The sequence below is a fragment of the Arachis ipaensis genome, chromosome B08 (assembly GCF_000816755.2).
Source record: "Arachis ipaensis cultivar K30076 chromosome B08, Araip1.1, whole genome shotgun sequence".
Taxonomy (NCBI): Eukaryota; Viridiplantae; Streptophyta; class Magnoliopsida; order Fabales; family Fabaceae; genus Arachis; species Arachis ipaensis.
The window spans coordinates 16,337,184-16,345,292 of NC_029792.2; the positions used below are offsets into that span (position 1 = coordinate 16,337,184).

At 35.4% G+C, this 8,109-nt stretch overlaps 1 long non-coding RNA gene across 1 annotated transcript in view; it reads left to right on the forward strand.

The window, feature by feature from the left end:
- Positions 1,459-8,109, forward strand: part of LOC110265763 — a 21,029-nt gene continuing 14,378 nt past the window's right edge. The window contains exon 1 of the long non-coding RNA XR_002352084.1: positions 1,459-1,471. This is a non-coding gene — a long non-coding RNA (uncharacterized LOC110265763). The remainder of the gene's footprint in view (positions 1,472-8,109) is intronic.

Consider the following 8,109-nt stretch of genomic DNA (forward strand, 5'->3'; position numbering starts at 1 on the left):
CTCACTGCCGCCGTTGTTTTCTTTGCCACTGTGACCGTTTGTGTGTGTGTGTGTGTGTGTGTGTGTCTCTCTCTCTCTCTCTCTCTCTCTCTCTCCTGTCATTGCCGTTACTCCCCTTCCTTTTCGCCGCCAATAAGCACTCCCCTTCCTCTTCGCCGCTGTGTCCCCTCTCTCCCCTGTTTGAGATCCCTCTGATAATAGTTAATTTTGTTTCCTTAGTTAATTTTATTCATAATTTTCTGTAATAATAGTTAATTAGTTTGTTGAGTTAATTTTGTTCATAATTTTCTATGAAGTTTGTTGATTTTATTGTGGAGTTTACTTATTTTAGTTTTACTGTGGAGTTTGCTAAGTTAATTTTGTTCATAATTATTTTAGAGTTTTACTGTGGAGTTTGCTGATTTTAGTTTTTCTTTGTTGTATGTTAAAGATGGAATAATCTCACTACTAGAAAATTACTTATTACAAACGGATATTTCCGAGTTCCATGAAAATACAGACAGATTTTATGAGAAAATTTCTATCAGAAGCAAAGGAAAATGAATTAGCATAAATTACAGACAGAAAATAGAATTCGTTGATAATTCTGTCGAAAAAATTAATTTTTTTCATAGAAAATAGTTACTAATAGAAAATCCGTCTGTATTGAAATGAACAAAATGCTGTATTTTATTAAATTATTACAAACAAAAAATTTGTCTGTAATTTTAAATATTCCGTCAAAAAATATTGAGTTTACTCTAACTTTACCCCCCACCCTATCGAGCTCCATTCACACTCCACACAAATCAAACGAGCTTGTTCCTTTCTCCGTCAACGAGCTGCTTCTTCTCTCTGTCAACCAGCTGCTTCTTCTCTCCGTCCCACGATCTCTCTCTGTCATCCCTTGCGTCGCACGAGCTCCCTTCGCTGCTGCTCTCATCGCGTCTGCTCCCTTCATCACCATCATTGCAGAGCTCTCTCCGCGGCTCTCGTCGCGTTTGCTCCCTTCATCGTCATCGACACAGAGCTCTCTCCGCCGCTTCTCTTGTCACGTTTGCTCTTTTAGTGAATTTTCAGGTATACTCTGATTTTGTGATTCTGGTGTTTAGAGCTGAATTTTTCTGTGCTAATTTTAGGTTTATCAATTTTTCTTTACAGTTTCTATCTTCTTGTTTCTGTTGATTCTAATTGAGCTTGTTATAGGTTTATCAATTATTTTATTATTAACGAAGAAAGAGATTTTTTTGTCGGTCATTTTTGCAGCGATTCGTTAAACTCAGCTCAAATCGGTGAAAACTTAGTGGTTCGTTATGGCGAAACTTGAAGCGAAGCTCAGAATGATAGTTGACTTCATTGATAACTTTTTCTCCATCAAAGATCAACTTTCCTGGTGTGACCCTGACATCGTCACTATAAGCCTTTTCTTTTTTTCGATTCCATTTTCTTCATTCAGAAATGATATCAACTTGTGATTTCTTGTTATCTATTGGTTGTGATTTCAGTCTAATTATTTTGTTGCTTTAATCTAATTATTTGATTGTGTTCTTGTTTGACAATTGACTGAACAAAAATTGACAAAGAAAGAAGGTATAAGCTTTTCTTGTTTGAGATTACTTGCTTATTAGATTTACAGAGACAAATTCTCACAAACAACTATGCATGTAAACTTCATGTACGTTTGTGTTTGATTTTTATGTTACAGAAGAGACAATTCGAAGATCTACTACACAAGAGCAGGATGATATTCAAGCTTTGATGTTTGTTACCTTATTTATATATATAAAGGATTCTGTTATACTTGCTGTATTTGTTACTATAGAATACAAATATCTTTCTTCTCCATAGAAAGCACAAACAAGATCTGTCATTGTTATCTTCTTAATTAATTTTTTAGCTGTTATTACTGGTATTGGTTACAATGAGGTTGAGGAAAAGTACTTCTATTTATTTATTTTTTTGCCCCCTTCTTACTTCGGGATTTTATGCGGTGGACAACTAATAACCATATAGACTGGTTTTTCAGATGTGGCTGAACATACTAAGTGAAATAAGTCTTGGTTGGTGTTGTCATCTTCTTTTGTCTTGTTTAAAAATGGTATTTGTAAATTGCTTTCTTAGCTTCTAAGGTGAGTATATGTTATGTAATGTCATGTCACATCTTTTTTTTTTCACTTTTGTTCCAGAAAGGTTTCAAGGCAAGAATACTTGAAGAAAATGAAGGAGAAGAAGTTAGAAGAATTGAGGTATTTGTTTTCCGGTTTGTTTGTTAGATCTATTTTCTATCAATAGACTAATATTAGCATGGTTATTTTATTCTGCTGTTCTTTGAGTTATAATGTTTATTTTTTCTTTAATTTCTATTTGATTTTAATAATTTTCATGTTACTTGCAGAGATAATATAGAAGATGAACAATATTTATTTGAGGGTGTGAAGCTTACCAAAGCAAAATATCGTGAGCTTAGGTAATGTTTCTATTTGCCGCTCAATGAAAGAGAGAAAAATAATATTATTACCTTTTTTGCCTTTTGTCTTTTATTATTTACTTCTATCTGTACTCTTTACAAAAGCTTACATTGGTCTTTAATATGCGACCTCACCTGTTTGGCATTAGCTCATGATCTGTATAGAGGAAAAAGCTATACATTTTATAAGTAACACTTGTTTTTGTTTTGCTTTTGTCTAGAGGAATTATTACACTCTATTTGGTATTATCTCTTGGAGTATGAAATTCTTGTTTTATATGTTTGTGCCTCAAGAAATACCGCACTATACTATGTCCTATGGTTTGCTATAGCGTAATGTATCATCCATCTCTAGAACCATACTATTAGCTACTAATTATATGCTTGAAACAAACTCTTCATGTTACTATTTCATTAGAAAGCATGTTTGACCTGTTTGTTTAGGGAGTCTGTGTATATTGCATTTAGATATGGTAGCTAGAGATCTTTATCAATATGGGGATTGTTCAGTGTATAGAGAGTCCCTAAACTGCAACCACAAATCTCACAAGTAATTCTTTTATTCTTATTTAGGAAATTTATTTATTTATTTATTTATTTTTTATTTTCTCTTCCAGATACAAGAAAGAAATATATGAACTTGTAAAGAAGGGGTCAGAGGAGACTGACAATGTCAATGAGGTAATCAATAACTTTTCCATGTGTGTCATCTCCAGGTCTATTTATTCATTCACAGTTGATTAGTGTTGAAATTTAGTAACTTATTAAAGAGTTAAACTGCTTCCTGCCATTTTTTTAACTTTTTTTCCCCACAATATGAGGCAAACCTAATGGAAATTATTAGAGGGACATATGCTATCTATTTGTTTTTTTTCTTTTGGCATCTGGGCATGCGATGTTAGATATTGTGAGGTGATCTGTAATTCTGTATACTAAACTGTCCTATTCTCTTGGAGTTGCAATATTGGATGCCAGAAGCTTATGATCAGGAAGGTGGTGTTAATCACGAGAAGAGATTTTCTGTGGCTATACAACGTTACAGATATTTCTCTGTTTCTACATGATTTCTGATAAACTACCATAAATTAGAAAAAGCAAAAGAAAGTGGGACCACAAGCACACATACACTGTTGCCATTTTCACTAGAAATTAGTTATCATGTATTTCCTCTGATTTGAATATAATTAAATGGGTTTGAATTCCAAATTTTTTTTTAATGAAGTAAGTTTTATTTATTTTTGGGTAAAGTATACTTTTTGTCCCTGAAGTTTACTAAAAGTTTTAAAATTACTCCTAAGTTTCAATTTGTTTCAATTTTATCCCAAAAATTTTCGATTTGGATCAATTTTATCCTTTAAGTTGACGCCATTTAAATTAGTAACAGACGTTAGTGATATAGCAAAGTATAGTGTGTGATGTGGCAAGAAACGTGAAACTCCCAAAAGACCCATGGCTGAGTAACCCAAGTATACCAATTGGCTTTCTTTTTCAAACATAACCTGTTTGTCTTCCTTTTGGCACGAAGGAACATAGCCAGAGAAACAGAGTCACACGAGGAAGCTTGGTGGGTGGTCAGACGTCGCACTGTTGTCTTCAGTCCGCCGCGACGACGTGCAGGACGGCTCATGTTGCGACTCCATCGAGACTGAGGGAGGAGTCTGGGATAACATTCAGTCATCAATGACTCAGTCTGGGTAGCGCCATTCTGATCAAGGTTTCTGACGAGGTAGGCCACCATTCTGATCAATTTTGCTACTGCATGTTTGAACGGTTAAGATTTAGGGTTTTTTTTATCACTCTTAATTGCTGTTAGGGTTCTATTGTGTTCTGTTTTTGTAAAAAATATAACTTTTACGTGGTCTATATTTTTGAATGATTAGTTACTCTATTCTTTGGTCTGAAAATGTTTTTATAACGGCATGATGGATATTTCAGTGTTAGAGTTCATCACAGGGGTAGGTTTTGTAGTGATAAGGATAAAACTAAGTATATTGATGGTGAGGTGACAACGGTTGACTGGTGTGATAGAGATAGATGGAGTGTTATAGAGGCTTATGATGTGGTTGGATCTTAAGAAAAGGATGTGGAGAGCTGCAAAATGTACATATCTAGAAGCATGGGAAAAAGAGTTGATGAAAATCCGAGCCATTAGTGAGGGTGCCTATCGACACTTGATAGGAATTCGTCCAAAATATTGGACTAAATCAAGGTTTTAATTCTATCCTAAATGTGACGCTCTTGTCAATAATATGTGTGAAAGCTTCAACTCTGCAATTGTTGAATCAAGGGAAAAACCAATATTGACAATGCTATAAGATATTAGAGTTTATTTGATGAAGAGATGAGCTGAAAATAGGGTACTTATTGAGAAGTATAAGGATGATATTCTTCCTAGGATTAAGCTTAAGTTACAAATTTTCGATTTGGATCAATTTTATCCTTTAAGTTGACACCATTTAAATTAGTAACAGACGTTAGTGATATGACAAAGTATAGTGTGTGATGTGGCAAGAAACGTGAAACTCCCAAAAGACCCATGGCTGAGTAACCCAAGTATACTAATTGGCTTTCTTTTTCAAACATAACCTGTTTGTCTTCCCTTTGGCACGAAGGAACATAGCCAGAGAAACAGAGTCACATGAGGAAGCTTGGTGGGTGGTCAGACGTCGCACCGTTGTCTTCAGTCCGCCGCGACGACGTGCAGGACGGCTCATGTTGCGACTCCATCGAGACTGAGGGAGGAGTCTGGGATAACATTCAGTCATCAATGACTCAGTCTGGGTAGCGCCATTCTGATCAAGGTTTCTGACGAGGTAGGCCACCATTCTGATCAATTTTGCTACTGCATGTTTGAACGGTTAAGATTTAGGATTTTTTTTATCACTCTTAATTGCTGTTAGGGTTCTATTGTGTTCTATTTTTGTAAAAAATATAACTTTTACGTGGTCTATATTTTTGAATGATTAGTTACTCTATTCTTTGGTCTGAAAATGTTTTTATAACGGCATGATGGATGATTTCAGTGTTAGAGTTCATCACAGGGGTAGGTTTTGTAGTGATAAGGATAAAACTAAGTATATTGATGGTGAGGTGACAACAGTTGACTGGTGTGACAGAGATAGATGGAGTGTTATAGAGGCTTATGATGTGGTTGGATCTTAAGAAAAGGATGTGGAGAGCTGCAAAATGTACATATCTAGAAGCATGGGAAAAAGAGTTGATGAAAATCCGAGCCATTAGTGAGGGTGCCTATCGACACTTGATAGGAATTCGTCCAAAATATTGGACTAAATCAAGGTTTTAATTCTATCCTAAATGTGACGCTCTTGTCAATAATATGTGTGAAAGCTTCAACTCTGCAATTGTTGAATCAAGGGAAAAACCAATATTGACAATGCTAGAAGATATTAGAGTTTATTTGATGAAGAGATGGGCTGAAAATAGGGTACTTATTGAGAAGTATAAGGATGATATTCTTCCTAGGATTAAGCTTAAGTTACAAAAGGAAATAGATGCTTCTAGGTGGTGGTTTCTGGTTGCTGCCGGAATTTCAAAATTTAAAGTCATAAGAGGCAGGGACAAATTTGTAGCAGATCTTCTGAAGAAAGAATGTACTTGTAGAAAGTTTCAAATGACAGGTTTACCTTGTCCACATGCAGTTAGTGCAATTAATTGTGCTAAAGATGATATTCGAAAATATGTTGCAAGCTGTTACACTAAAGCTGCTTATGTGGCTTGTTATACCCCATGATTAACCCTTGTAATGAACATACAATGTGGGAGAGAACTACTCATCCAGATGTGATGCCTCCACCACACAGAGTGCCAATTGGGAGGCCTAAGAAGAAAAGAGCAAGAGGGGCGGGTGAAGAACCACAGGGCCCAAGCACATCTAGGCTGGGTTACAACAAAAATGTTCTCGTTGTTTAAAATTGGGTCACAACAAGCGAGACTGCCCTCTTAAAAAGCCAAGTGTGAGTACTTGTCTATTAGATATGGTTCCATACATAACACTGTTTTTTATGTTATTTACCTCTTTATAATTGTAACTTGTTGCTGTTTTTTGTTCATGTCCATCATAGGAAACAACTGCTGCCACATCCTCAGCATTGCCAGCCCAAAACAATAATGCTGGAACTGCTACAACATCACCAGTCCAGCACAGCACTGCTAGGAAAGCTGGATCTACTGGCTCAGTGCATAAGAGGACCAGGTTGGCCAATGTTGCAGCAAGGCCTAATACCCAACCAAATGCATACAAAAAATTTCAGCCGCCAAGACCAACTAGAATCCTTAGGAGCAACTCCACTTTAACTGCACAGGGACAACCCTCATCACAAGGGAGTCAGACTCAGAGTGCTCTCACAGGGTCTTAGTTGTGTCACATTTTGTGTTTGTTGTTGCTTTTGAAAGATTGAACAATGTTGGCATTTTGTATTATGACTTATGACTTATGACTCCAATTCTTCCTTTGTTGCTGAATTATTTTGCTTAGGACTTATGTAATTAAGTTTTTACTTTGGTTATGACTTATGTTAATTAGAGATTATGTTGATTAACAACTTACGTTATTTTGATAATGACTGATATGATGGATTCATTCATGCAAATTTATTTTAGTGCACTACTGAAATTATTTCTCATTACTTGAGTTTGTCTTTGACACAACAGGTTCTTAATGCCAATTTTAGTGCCAAACTATTTTAATCCTTTCAGGGATATTTTTGAAACATAAATTAAACTTCAAGGACAACTACATTAACAAGTTTTCGAGTTGAGTACAATTTTGTAACTGATTACAAACAGCCGCCCTATTCTTACTTCTGCTAATTTCAGCTGTCCCAAACGCATTAATACCCTAATCTCAAATGGGTTCCATTCTTCACCCACAAATAAACCATTAAAATCACCATAAACCAACCCAACACACCAAAAATAACAGCCACCAATAATTTGCATTTAGCATAAACTAATTTAGCCTTCAAGGTGAAAATCTTCATCTTCAACCTTGTAACCTCAGCCTCTTCTGTCTCTACAACTCCATCTGCCCAGGAAAAATATGTGCACTCCTTCCCAATCTGCAACATAAACAAAAAAAAAAAGGAACTTGAAGAAACTCATGAAGACATCAAAATAAAAAAGCACTCAAACTTGCATCAAAGTATACACAGCCCCAAAATCTCCGGCCGGAATTTTCTGGTGTCTTCGACCATCTCAGTACAGGGGATTCACCACAGTTGCATGTCAGCGTTCGTCGTCGCCGACTACTTTTTTGTGATGATACAGAGCCTTGGGAAGCCATTCTTTAGGGTTTCTTATTCTTGCAGAGAGTGAAGAAGATGAAGATGCAAACGTAAATGAAGAAGTTAATTTTAGGGTTTGAGGTTGAGATTTTTAGCCATATCATTTTTGTAATATAAATTTTTAAATAAAAATTAAAAATTATTTAAAAAACGTTTTAGAAATGACTCACACACATAGGTGCCACATAGAACTCCTTTATTGCCACGTCACTAACGTCTGTTAGTGATTTCAATGCTGTTAACGTTCAGGGGTAAAATTGATGCAAATTGAAAATTTTTAGGATAAAATTGAAACAAATTAAAATTTAGGGATAATTTTAAAATTTTTAGTAAACTTCAGGGATAAAAAGTATACTTTAC